This window comes from Oncorhynchus gorbuscha, linkage group LG03 (assembly GCF_021184085.1).
Source record: "Oncorhynchus gorbuscha isolate QuinsamMale2020 ecotype Even-year linkage group LG03, OgorEven_v1.0, whole genome shotgun sequence".
Taxonomy (NCBI): Eukaryota; Metazoa; Chordata; class Actinopteri; order Salmoniformes; family Salmonidae; genus Oncorhynchus; species Oncorhynchus gorbuscha.
The window spans coordinates 30,102,028-30,115,980 of NC_060175.1; the positions used below are offsets into that span (position 1 = coordinate 30,102,028).

The 13,953-nt window shown below is 44.5% G+C and overlaps 1 protein-coding gene across 9 annotated transcripts in view; it reads right to left on the minus strand.

Moving 5' to 3' along the window:
* The window catches only part of LOC124031188 (nck-associated protein 5-like), a 104,049-nt gene that overhangs the window by 82,651 nt on the left and 7,445 nt on the right, over nt 1–13,953 (minus strand). For 8 of the 9 annotated variants that reach the window (XM_046342135.1, XM_046342141.1, XM_046342138.1 and 5 more), the window contains exon 2: nt 9,482–9,553. The exons of the other annotated variant lie outside the window; for it this stretch is intronic. The gene's annotated coding sequence lies outside the window, so the exon portion shown is untranslated. The remainder of the gene's footprint in view (nt 1–9,481; nt 9,554–13,953) is intronic. 9 annotated transcript variants of the gene reach the window in all.

Here is a 13,953-nt window from a genome sequence, read left to right on the forward strand (position 1 = left end):
AATCATCGGTAAGGCTACACGGTTATACAATTGAGCCAACCCTAAATAAGAACAACCCTTGCATTCAATAATTAGAACACAAGAGTCATGTGGGATAGCCGAAAAAGACTGCAGCACGTTAGAGAGCTCCTAATACCCGAATGTAAATACTGAAATTCAACAGCATACACTTTCATTTATCTTAATATATTGACCTGAAGTACAGTTTAATATAAAGAATTTACATTTTGAAATATCTCGCTAAAGTGGTGTTATTGGAACGTCAACACACGCTAAACTTTCTGCCTAACACACGGTATTCACAGACAGCCACCAACTAGCAAACAAACAGCAAATCCTCTTGAATCCCCCCACCAAGACATGGATAAACACGGAGACCCAGAGAAATCTGTAGGATCTATTTGAGACTAATGGGACAGATGAACACAATTTTGTTGGATGTTGCATCCCATGTCTCCACGATAAAAACAACTACCAAGATAAAGGAAAAAGTTGATGCGATACAAGAGGATGGATGGGGAAGGACTGATTTTGACAGTCGAGGATGCTATCTACAATCTGGAGAAGGGTAATGAGAATCATGAGAAAAAGCTGGATATATTGTGGAATCGTGTCAAAGAATGAGTACAGAAGTAGGAGAAATACGGTGAGATCTGTTAATCTGAAAGAGGAGAGTGAGGCTGGCGGTGGACTAATCTTGTGTGTGCAGAATAATTTTATGACAGGCACAAATTTGAAATTGAACAAACTCGTCGCAGTTTAACTATGCCTGACGAGAATAGGCCCCAGAGAACAGTTCTCATCCGCTTCCTACAATCTACAGCCCAGGACAAAGTACTAATAGCGGCAAAATAAAAGGGTGGCGTTCAGTGGGGAGGCTGCCGGATGTCTTTTTTCCCAGACCTGTCCAAGGAACTGGCAATGAAGAGGAAGAAGTTTGCAACGGTGAAGAAACTACACGAGAAGAATGTCAGGCACACACACTGGCATTCCTAGAGACCTTGCTCTTTTCTTGGAAGTGAAAGAAAATGATTTTATGGACAATGTGGAGGTAGAGAGATTCTTGCTAGAGCAAGGTGTTTAACCTAGATAAAGACGAGACATGGTAAAAATAAAAAGTTGAATTGTATGCTGTTTACTATACAAATGAGGGTAGCCTGTGTTTGCAGGACTCTGGGGAGTGTTGCCAATTTAGCCTTGGCTCTCAAGCACCTCACGGACCATAAGTCATTTTGAGTTGACTAAGTTCTTCTGCAGCAAAGACCGTTCTGTGATGATTGAATCATTGAGAAGCAACGTTACGTTCCCAGGTGAGATTTATTTTGGGATTGGTTTTCTGTTTATTTACATGGTTTTATTGTACTGCTCGAGTATATATATATATAGTGAAGTGTTATGACGTTCATTAGAGTTGTCACGTGTTAAATGGGCCACTTCACAGGCTATAACTACTCAGCGCAAATATGGCTAATGGTCATGTAAACACTATTGGAATATAAAATGGTTGGTAACCAAGTGAAGAGGAAAAAGATTGACATTTAAAATAAAAGGCAAATATTGGGTTTAATATATATATAAAAATATGCCATTTAGCAGACGCTTTTATCCAAAGCGACTTACAGTCATGTGTGCATACATTCTACGTATGGGTGGTCCCGGGAATCGAACCCACTACCCTGGCGTTACAAGCGCCATGCTCTACCAACTGAGCTACAGAAGGACCACGAATCATATTTAACAGATAGAGGCACTGAAATTTAGGAGAGGCTGTGTTGCAGAACTTTATCATAGCTCTTCTAATTCCAAAAAAAAATGGTGAAAATTCTTAATTTTGTAAAGTTGAAGCAACACGGAGTTTGGCAGGCTTATCTGCATTGAGACTCTTATAAAATGGGATTAAGGTAGTATTATGCAACATGTATGCTCCAACAAGGAGGACCCCAATTTCTTTCCATGAGGTCAACGTTATACTAGGAAATATGGAGTGGCAGATCATCCTTGGAGACTTCAATCAAGTGATTGACAAGATGATTGATGTAAGTACATTTACAGGTAACTCCACACCAAAGTATAGACTTGCAATACATTTGCTAACAGAAGATATGGGCCTTACAGAAATAAGGAGATTAGTCCATCCGAATGATAGAGAATACCTTTTCTCCCAGTGTCATAAGACACACTCCAGAATAGATTCATTGATATCTAATTGCATGGTTAATAATGTGATTGATTGCAAGACTGGGCCTATTGCCCTCACAGATCATGCTAGATTAGAGTTACATAATGATATTGTCACAAAACGTCTCGAAGCCCATAACAAAAAAGGGAGACAACGTGGAGATAAGGAATAACAAATATATATTTATTAACAGAGGTAACCTATGTACAAATAAACAATGGCGTGTGTAGTCAGTAATCAGTAGTGTGAGTGGTTGCATGTATAGATGTGATAACAAGTAGTGTTGAAAGATGCCAAATCACGCAAACAAACCGGCCACAAAAATGGCACAACCAAAATCAAACAGTGTCTGCATGGAGAGAGTCTCCTCAATGAATGGGAAAAAGGTGTATTTATCCCAGGACAGGTATGTCCCATTTCACTGATGACCCTCCCAGCTCCGTCCACCGACATCCTAATTTAGGAAAACAAGAGCAAAGAGAGAATTCTGCAGACAGAGTGAGAGGGTCGTCACACTCCACCCCATAAAACCCAACAAGGACCCTGGAACACTACACCAATCACACAAACAAAATACTGCCTCAATGACGCAGCCGGCGTCCCAAATGGCCCAGCCGGCGTCCCAAATCCATGAGGGGTACGTGTTCACACTTCCACTTGCCCCAGCCAACCTCGTCCTCCCCAGACCTCAGCAACCTTTGCACACAGAAAGCAACCTTTAAGAGGAAAGAAGAAAACGAGACTAGAAGGGAACAGACAGGAGCGACAGAACAATACCAAAAGGTCAGTCACAGACATTCAGGAACAGGGCGCACGGGAGAGCGCGTCAGCAACAAGCTCCCAACGAAAAGAACATCTCAGGGTCCTTCGCATTCAATTTTGGCAACAACCGTAAGTTTCCAACAATATCAAATGAGTGCGGGGCACGACAGAGAAGCGACCCCTAGGTAAATCTGGGTCACGTTCCCAGAGCAAACTTTCCCCATGAGAGCTTTCCTTCCCTAACTAACTCTAGCCGCTCTTGATTTTAGCACACTCCAAATCCTGTTTAAATGCCAATTATTATTATTTATATTTTTAAGTCCTCGGCACAGGCTGCCCCAGAGGTAACTTCAATAATACCACTCTCCATCAGAAAGGTTGATATTAAAGGCCAATGTTTTGGGGGACATTTGTCACTAATTTCAACCTGGTAGTGATCAGTGATCTTCAACAGCTGTTGTTTAGTACATAATTCTAACAGTTCCTCTGATGGAAAGCGAATTAACATTAAACGCCATAGTCACAAGTAAATACAAACAAATCTCGCTCTTCCCTTTGCTGAGCACATCAGACCACAACAAGAGAAATTAGATATTGTAGGATTTGGGGAAGCGCCATATAACTCAATCTTAGTCTTTGTGGGGATTTGCGGTCGGTAAATACGCACTGTAGCCTGCTGGCATGGGGGAAAAAACAGATGGCATGGGGGAAAAAACGCTGGCAGATTACCCGTCACAAACCGGCTCAAAGCCCGTAACAAAAGGGAGACAACGTGGAGATAAGGAGTAACAAAATATATATTTATTAAATAAGTAACTATGATATACAAAGTGTGTGTAATCAGTAGTGTAAGTGAGTGTTTTGCATGCATGAATGTGATAATGCAGGGTGTTGAAAGATGCTAAAGCAAACAACCCAAAAACCACCAAGAAACACAACAAAATCTATAAAGATGTCTGCATGGAGAGTCTCCTCCATGAATGGGGAAGTGGTGTATTTATCCTGGGAGACACTGGGCCCAGGTGTTTCCCATGTAACTGACGACCCTCCCAACTCCACCCACCAGCATCCTAATAAGGAAACAACAAAGAGAGAATACGGCAGACAGTGGGAGGGTCGTCACATCCCCCTCATAAAACCGGGGACCAACAAGGACCCCGGAACAAAATACCAGCTTCTGAGTTCCAAATTTACACAGCTTCTGCGCCACAAATTGATGAGGGTTTACGTGTTCACACTTACAATTTGCCCCAGCCAACCTCCTCCCCAGAACTCAGCAACCGTCGCACAGGAAGCAACATGACAATACAAAACAATGGTCAGTCACGTAAACATTTAGGAACTGAGCGCACGTGAGAGCGCATCAGCAATTACGTTTTCAGTCCCCCGGATGTGCTGCACATCGAGATGGAATGATTGTAAAAATAAACACCATCGCATTATCCTCTGGTTTGGACAAATCATGGACCTCAAAAAAAGTGAGGGGGTTATGGTCGGTGTAGACCACAATAGGTAATACCCTCGACCCGACATACACTTCGAAGTGTTGTAGCACCCAAATGAGTGCTAGCGCTTCCTTTTCAATGACCGAATAGTTCAACTGATAATCGTTAAACTTTTTGGAAAAGAAACTAACAGGCCTCTCAACCCCAGACACATCGGCTTGCAACAAAACTGCACCTGCCCCCCCCACATGACTAGCTTCCACCTGCAAGGTAAATGACAAATCCACGCGAGGAGCGGCCAGCACCGGAGTTGAGGTAAGCAACCTTTTTACATCTTCAAAAGCGAGTTGACAACGAGTAGACCAAACGTAAACAGCCTTAGCTTTCAGCATATCTGTCAAGGGAGCGACCACAGTAGAGAAGTTATTACAAAAACTATGGTAATAACCAATCATGCCCAAGAAACGCATCAGTTCCTTTTTAGTAGTTGGTGGTGGAAAAGCATCAATAGCCACCACTTTAGCCCAAACAGGACACACTTCACCCTGCCCAACCACTTTTCCAAGGTATGTAACGGTCGCCTGAGCAAACTCACATTTAGCCAGATTGATTGTGAGGCGACCCGCAGCCAGACGTTCGAACAAGGCTTGAATACGGGACCGATGTTCTTCCCAAAGTATCTGCATAGATTACTACATCGTCCAAATAAACAGCGCACCCGGTCAGACCGGCGACAAACCTGTTCATAATTCGCTGAAAAGTGGCAGGTGCATTACACAGACCGAAACTCATAACCAAATACGAGTACAGACCAAACGGTGTAATAAAGGCAGAGGTTTCACGTGCCTTAGTCGTCAGTGGCACCTGCAAATAGCCTTTTAACAGGTCAAATTTGCTCAAACTTACCTGCAACGACTTGATCAACAGTCCATCCGAGGAAGAGGAAATGAATCTGGCTTTGTGACAGTTTACCTTCCGGTAGACTGTACAAAATTGGTTTGTTCCATCCAGTTTACTGACCAAGATACAGGGAGAAGCCCAACTGGAGAAAGAGGGCTCTGCTATCTTACTCTCCAGCATGTACTTGACCTCAGCATCCAGACAACATAGTTTCTCTGAAGAAACACTATAGAACCGCTGACGAATGGGATTAGCATCTCCAATGTCAATATCATGTTCTATTAAGTTTGTATGTGTAGGTGTATCAGAAAACAAAACCTGGAAATCTCTGAATCAGACCAACCATCTTTCCGCCCATCAACAGCTAGGTGAGTGAGAAGACTTGTCTAAAATATCCAGTGTTTCTGAATTTTTCAATCTACCCTGCAATATACAATCATCAGGACCAGGAACATCTTCCTCCTCATGCACAGATCTAGCACGACAAGAACCCAAGGAAACAACGGTATCAGACAAAAGAACAGGTTTGCCGTCCTCTGTAGAATCCCACTGTTCAGTCTCAGAGGAACGTGCATAATAGGGTTAACAGATTTACATGGCACAACTGGTGTGCTTCCCTCCGTTCTGGAGTGGCAACTAGATCATTTTGCTCAGTGTACTGGCGCACCACTGTATATGGACCTTGAAACTTGGCTTGAAAAGGAGAACCAAAAATTGGCAGCAGAGCAAGAACCTGGTCACCCGGACTAAAGTGACGAGGCTCAGTTCGGCGATCAAATATGCCCTTCATCCCCTCCTGTGAAGATAACTTCTCTTTAGCCATTTCACTAGCAGCTTACAGCAGTCACCGGAAATCACACACACATACGATAACAGGGACTGAGGAGGCTCGGGAGAATTCCAGTCATCCTGGAAAACAGATAAACGTCCACGCACCCTATGCCCAAACACAAGGTCATTTGGACTGAAACCCATGCTCTCCTGTGAAACCTCCCTAGCTGCTAACAGTAACCAAGGCAACCCCTCCTCCCAATCCTTATCCATCTCAGTACAATAAGCTCTCAACAAAGACTTAAGTGTTTGATGGAAACGTTCCAGTGCTCCTTGACTTTGCGCGTGATAGGCGCTAGACAAATTGTGTTTAATATGGAGCTGTTGAAGAACCTGACTAAACAGATTAGAGGTGAAATTAGATCATTGATCACTCTGAATGATCTTAGGGATTCCAAACAATGAGAGAAACGGAGTCAAAGCTTTTAACACAGATTTAGTCGTGATAGATCGGAGAGGATAGGCAGCAGGAAACCTAGTGGTCTGAAACATCACAGTGAACAGGTAACTGCTACCCTTTTTAGAACGAGGCAGAGGACCCACACAGTCAATAATCAGTTACTCAAAAGGTTGGCTGAGTACAGGAATAGGAAACAATAGTACTGGTTTAATAGCTTGATTAGGCTTACCAGTTAATTGACAGGTGTGAAATGTTGATAAAATCAGAAACCTCCCTCTTTAATCTAGGCCAAAAGAAATGTCTTAATATGAGATTGTAGGTTTTCCTCACCCCCATATGTCCAGCAATGTCGCTGTGAGAAGTTTCCAACACCAACTCACGAAGCTTAACTGGTACAACAACCTGACTAATTGCCTCCCCCAGAAAACCACTATCATGAGACACCCACTTTCTCATTAGGACATCCTCTTGGAGAAAATAGCCATGGGCGACATCTCCCAAATGTTCTACAGGCACAATTTGGTCACGCAACTCTTCCAACATGGGTTCATCCCGTTGCGCATTGATTAGATCTGAGCGGGTTATAGATAACGTGATAACAGGGAAAACTGTGACACTTTGTATTATTATCATTAGTCGCGCAGTGACCAGTTTGCCACGGCCCATAGAACGTGTCACTGCACAAGCAGAGAATACCTCTGGGAAAATCTGTACACTCATCAGGAATCCCAACAAATGACGGCTTAGTGGAAACCACTAGAGATGGAAACACGACAGGCCATACACGCTCACCAGCCAAGTTATTCCCAAGGATAACGTCGATACCCTCAATAGGCAACGAAGGACGCACCCCCACAACAACTTCACCAGCCCACAATCCAACATCAGTTTATGCAATGGAACTGACAGAGTGTTCAAACCTATTCCCCTCTAATAGAACACTATTCCCCAAATCAGTCTCAGCAGAAAAGGGTAACAGACGCCAACACAAATGATTCAGAGGCACCTGTGTCTCTCAGGATCTCCACTGGCACTAGGTCTTTACTTCCTAACAGACACAAAACCTTCCGTAATGAAAGGTAAATAGTCTGGATCAATATGGACTTTCACATTCTCCTGTGCCTGAGGAAATGAGTCATGAGTGAACCGATGTGGAACAGGTGCAGCTAACGCGGTAGGCTTAGATTTACCGCAAGCACCCTTTGACCCGAGAAGTGGACATTCGTTTTTTCCAATGACCTGAACCTTGACAGTAGTGACATTCCTGTCCAAAGTCAGCTTTACCATGGGAGTCAGGCTCAACCCTAGTTGAATAGAACTCTGCCTGTGAACCAAAGTATCTCGGTGAGCGAAGGCCAAATCTATCCGAAAGCCCCCACCTCTTTCCGAATACAGGGCTCTGCAAAGACACTTTTGTGAGTAAACACACTCGTTCGCCAAAACCGCAGCTTCAGCGGCATTCTTTACTTTCTGTTTGTTAATATACGTGGCAATACGATCAGGAATTGTGTCCTTAAATTGCTCTAACATAATCAGATCACACAGCCCTTGGAAAGTCACAACTGCAGAGGCGAAACACCAGCGATTAAACTGTAAATAATTGTCGAGCAAACTCAAGAGTCTGCTTATCATCCCTTTTTAAAGTTCTAAATCGTTGGCGGTAAGCCTCCGGGACCAATTCATAAATCTGTAACAGCGGTTTTAACTTTATCATAATTGGCACTGCCGTGTACACTAAGAGCTGAATATGCTTCCTGCGCTTTACCAGTCAGCACACACTGCAACATTAAAGTGCGGTCAGAATCAGGCCAACTCCTAACGTCAGCAACCCGCTCAAACAACGAAAAGAATGTCTCGGGTCCCTTTCATTAAACTGAGGCAATAACCGTAAGTTCAACAATATCAAAGGTCTCTGGGGCACAACCAAAAGCGTAACTACCCCTAGGTAAATCTGGGTCACCTTCCCAAAACAAACTCTCCCCTGAGATATTTCCTTCCCTAACCAACTCTATACGTTCTTGTTGCAACTTGATTTTAGCACGCTCCATATCTTTGTTTAAATGCCAATTCCTTTTCATACTTTACACGATCATGCTCCAGCTGTAACAGAAGCAGTTCTTTCTGCTGTTCAAAAAGGCTACTAGGACTAACCGATGGAATGGCCATTGTAACGTTATGGGGAGACGACAAATCCTCAGCAGAGGCTGGCCCAGTGGTAACTTCAAGAATACCACTCCATCAGATTGGCCTTCAATATCAACCTAATAGAATTCTTTAGACGTTTATCACTAATCTCATCCTTGTAGTGTTCAGCAACTTCAACAGCTGTTCTTTATTAGTACCTAAATCTAACAATTCCTCCGATGGAAAGAGAATGAACTCATCTAAATAAGACGCCATAATCACACAAAAAAATTCTCACTTCCCCTCTGCTGAGCACACCAGACCACAACCCGAGAATTGACAATCACCCTGAGCACCACAGAAGAGAGATGAGATACGGAGCTTCCCCAAAACCTACAATAAACTCAACCCTAGTCTTCGTGCAGATTTGCAGTGGGAATTTACACACTTTAGCCCGCTGGCAAGGAAAAACTCTCCAGCATGCTGGCAAATTCCACCAAGCCACAGATGTGCCCCCGAGACAACTGCTCAGTCCACAGACACCACACAAAAAACATTAACCATGCCCAACATATTCCAAAAAATGAAACACGTTGCTAAGCCTATCAGGGGAAAAGGGCTATAGCTCCGGGTAGTAAGTTCCACTACCCTACCCATATCTCCCACCGAGGTACACAGCCGATTACTCACCTCAGACTGACGTCCCAACAGAAAGTAGAACAAGAGTTCAGGCTAGGCAGGGGCTGGAAACTAACCATTATACTCTCTCCAACACAGCACACAAACCAAACAACACTGGGCCTATCAAACTCAAACAAAATATGCAAACCAAACACGTACCTCCACGTTCTCCCAAACCAATAGTTCAAATATCCCGGATGAGCCCCCACTTGTCACGAACCGGCTCAAAGCCTGTAACAAAAGGGAGACAACGTGGAGATAAGGAGTAACAAAATATATATTTATTAAATAAGTATGATATACAATAGTGTGTGTAATCAGTAGTGTAAGTGAGTGTTTTGCATGCATGAATGTGATAATGCAGGGTGTTGAAAGATGCTAAAGCAAACAACCAAAAAAACACCAAGAAACACAATCAAATCTATAAAGGTGTCTGCATGGAGAGAGTCTCCTCCATTAATGAGGAAGTGGTGTATTTATCCTGGGAGACACTGGGCCCAGGTGTTTCCCATGTAGCTGACGACCTTCCCAACTCCACCCACCAGCATCCTAATAAGGAAACAATAGAGAATACGGCAGACAGAGTGGGAGGGTCGTCACACCCCCAAGCCACAGATGTGCCACCGAGACAACTGCTCAGTCCACGGACACCACACAAAAATAACAATGCCCAACGTATTCCAAAGTGAAACACATTGCAAAGCCTAACAGGGGAAAAAGAAAGGATATAGCTCCGGGTAGCAAATGGCACTACCCTACCCAAATCTATGCACCTCAGACCGATGTCCCAACAGCGAGTAGAGCAAGAGTTTCCAGAGCTGCACCGGTCAACTGCAAGTGTTATTGTGAAGTAGAAACGTTGGAGCAACAACGGCTCAGCTGCGAAGTGGTACACCACACAAGCTCAGAACAGGACCACTGAAGTGTGTAGGGGGTAAAATTAATCTGCCCTCGGTTGCAACTCACTACAGAGTTCCAAACTGCCTCTAGAAGCAATGTCAGCACAAGAACTGTTCGTTAGGAGAATTATGAAAGTGTTGGCTGGAGTGGTGTAAAGCTCGCTGCAATTAGACTGGACTAGGGGAAACGCGTTCTCTGGAGTGATGAATCACGCTTCACCATCTGTGGCAGTCCGACAGACGAATCTGGCTTTGGCAGATGCCAGGAAAACGCTACCTGCCCCAATGCATAGTGCCAACTGTAAAGTTTGGTGGAGGAGGAATAATGGTCTGAGGCTGTTTCATGGTTCAGGCACTTTAGTTCCAGTGTAGGGAAATCTTAACGCTACAGCATACAATTACATTCTAATCAATTATGTGCTTCCAAATTTGTGGCAACAGTTTGGGGAAGGCTCTTTCCTGTTACAACATGACAATGCCCCTGTGCACAAAGCGAGGTCCATACAAAAATGGTTTGTAGAGATTGGTGTGGAAGAACTTGACTTGTCTACACAGCCCTGACCTCAACCCTGTCGAACACCTTCGGGAAGAACTGGAACACAGACTGCAAGCCAGGCCTAATCACCCAACATCAGTGCTTGACCTCACGAATGCTTGTTGCTAAATGGAAGTAAGTCCCCACAGCAATGTTCCAACATCTAGTGGAAAACCTTCCCAGAAGAGTGGAGGCCTGTTATAGCAGCAAAGGACGGATCTTCCATTTAAAAATGATAGGCCACTGTGTTCTTGGGGACCTATGATGCAGAAGTTGTTTGGTATCCTTCTCCAGATCTGTGCTTCTACACAATCCTGTCTCAGAGCTCTACGGACAATTCCGCCGACCTCAAGGCCTGTTGTTTTTGTTGCTGTGACATGCACTGCCAACTGTGGGACCTTATATAGACAGGTGTGTGTCTTGGTGTACTCAAATCAAGTTGGAGAAACAATGGAAACAGGATGCACCTGAACTCCATTGAGTCTCATAGCAAAAGGTCTGAATACTTAAGTAAAATGTGACAGTTTTTTTATTTTAATACATTTGCAAAACATTCTACAAATTCTGTTTTCACTTTCTCATTACACAGAATATCCCATATATTGAGTTTAAAAAAAATCAATTTTAGAATAAAGCTGTAGCAAAAAAGTGAAGGGGTATGAATACTTCCCAAATGCACTGTATATACAGGGGGTACCAGTACCGAGCTAATGTGCAGGGGTACAGGTTACACGAGGTAATTGATACATGTAGGTAGGGGTAAAGTGACTATGCATAGTGTGGAAGGACCACTAGAGGGCAGACTGGGCTCATGGATAGTAGCCCAACAAAGCATGGGAGACAAGGTAACCAGAGTCAATTAAGCACAGCTGACGGTACTAATGAGATACTCTCCTTCCCCTATAAGAGAGAGAATGGAACCAGCAGAGATGGGGAAACTGTCTCTGGAAGATGGCCACCGAGAGAGAGAAGCTGTGCTGAAAGAACCACGAAGACAAACCCGTGATTTATGTTTGTTGTAGTTTAAAGATTATCCTATTGTGTTCTTGTTTCATCTGGAGAAGATGTGTTTTTTCCTTGGAAGATTTTATTGATTTATGTTAATGTTTTTGTTGACAAAATACCCTCAATAGAGAACCGTGTTCAATCAGAAAAACCTACTCCTGACTCGTTTATTCCACCTTCCCGCTTTAGAGTGATGCCTAATTACTTGGTACGCTCACAATAGTCAATACAAATAGTCCGGGTGGCCATTTGTTAATTGTTCAGCAGTCTTATGGCTTGGGGGTAGAAACTGTTAAGGAGCCTTTGGACTTGGTACGCCAGTACCGCTTGCAATGCGGTAGCAGAGAGAACAGTCTAGGACTTGGGTGACTGGAGTCTGACAATTTTTTAGGCTTTCCTCCGACACCACCTAGAATAGAGGTCCTGGGTGGCAGGAAGCTTGGCCCCAGTGATGTACTGGGCCGCACGCACGATCCTCTTTCTGAGGATCTGGGGACCCATGCCAAATCTTTTCAGTCTCCTGAGGGGGAATAGGCATTGTCGTACCCTCTTCACGACTGCCTTGGTGTGTTTGTACCATGATAGTTTGTTGGTGACGTGGACACCAAGGAACTTGAAGCTCTCAACCCACTCCACTACAGCCCTGTCGATGAGAATGGGAGGGGGGGGTAATTCGTCCCTCCTTTTCCTGTAGTCCATGATCAGCTCCTCTGTCTTGCTCACGTTGAGGGACAGATTGCGGTCCTGGCACCACACTGCCAGGTCTCGGACCTCCTCCCTATAGGCTGTCTCATCATTGTTAGTGATCAGATCTACCACCATTGTGTCGTCAGCAAACTTAATGTGTTGGAGTCGTGCTTGGCCATGCAATCATGAATGAACAGGGAGTACAGGAGGTGACTGACGTGTTGAGGATCAGTGTGGCAGATGTGTTGCCTACCCTTTACACCTGGAGGGTGGCCTGTCAGGAAGTCCAGGATCCAGTTGCAGAGGGAGGTGTTTAGTCCCAGGGCCCTTAGCGTAGAGATGAGCTTAGTGGGCACAATGGTGTTGAACGCTGAGCTGTAGTCAATTACCAGCATTCTGTTGGGGCGGGAATGCGAATTGGAGTGGGTCTAGAGTTTCCGGGTATTGGTGTTGATGTGAACCATGACCAGCGTTTCAAAGCACTTCATGAGTGCTACGGGACGGTAGTCATTTAGGAAGGTTATCTTTGTGTTCTTGGGCACAGGGACTATGGGTGTCTGCTTGAAACATGTAAGTATTAGACTGTCAGGGAGATTTTAAAAATGTCAGTGAAGACACTTGCCAGTTGGTCCAAGCATGCTTTGAGTACACGTCCTGGTAATTATTAGTCTGGCCCCACGGCCTTGTGAATGTTGACCCGTTTAAAAAGGTCTTGCTCACGTCGGCGTGATTACAGTAGTCTGGACCAGCTGGTGCTCTCATGCATGCTTCAGTGTTGCTCGAAACAAGCATAAAAGGCATTTAGCCCGTCTGGTAGGCTTGCGTCTCTGGGCAGCACATGGCTGGGTCTCCCTTTGTAGTCTAATAGTTTGCAAGCCCTGCCACATCCGATGAGCATCAGAACCGGTGTAGTCTTGTGTTGACGCTTTGCCTGTTTGATGGTTTGTCAGAGGGCATATAGCAGGATTTCTTATGAGCATCCAGATTAGAGTCCTATTCCTTGAAAGCGGCAGCACTAGCCTTTAGCTCGGTGCAGATGTTGCCTGTAATCCATGGATTCTGGTTGGGATATGTATGTACGGTCCCTCTGGGGACGAGGTTGTCGATGTACTCATTGACGACGCCAGTGACTGAGGTGGTTTGACGTCATCGGATGGGGCCACAGTGTCTCCTGACCCCTCCGGTCTCAGCCTCCAGTATTTATGCTGCAGTAGTTTGTGTTTTGGGGCTAGGGTCAGTTTGTTGTATCTGGAGTACTTCTCCGGTCCTATCCGGTGTCCTGTGTGAATTTAAGTATGCTCTGTCTAATTCTCGCTCTCTCTGAGGACCTGAGCCCTAGGACCATGCCTCAGGACTACCTGACATGATGACTCCTTGCGGTCCACAGTCCACCTGGCCGTGCTGCTGTTCCAGTTTCAACTGTTCTGCCTGTGATTATTATTATTTGACCATGCTGGTCATTTATGAACATCTTGGCCATGTTCTGTTATAATCTCCACCCGGCA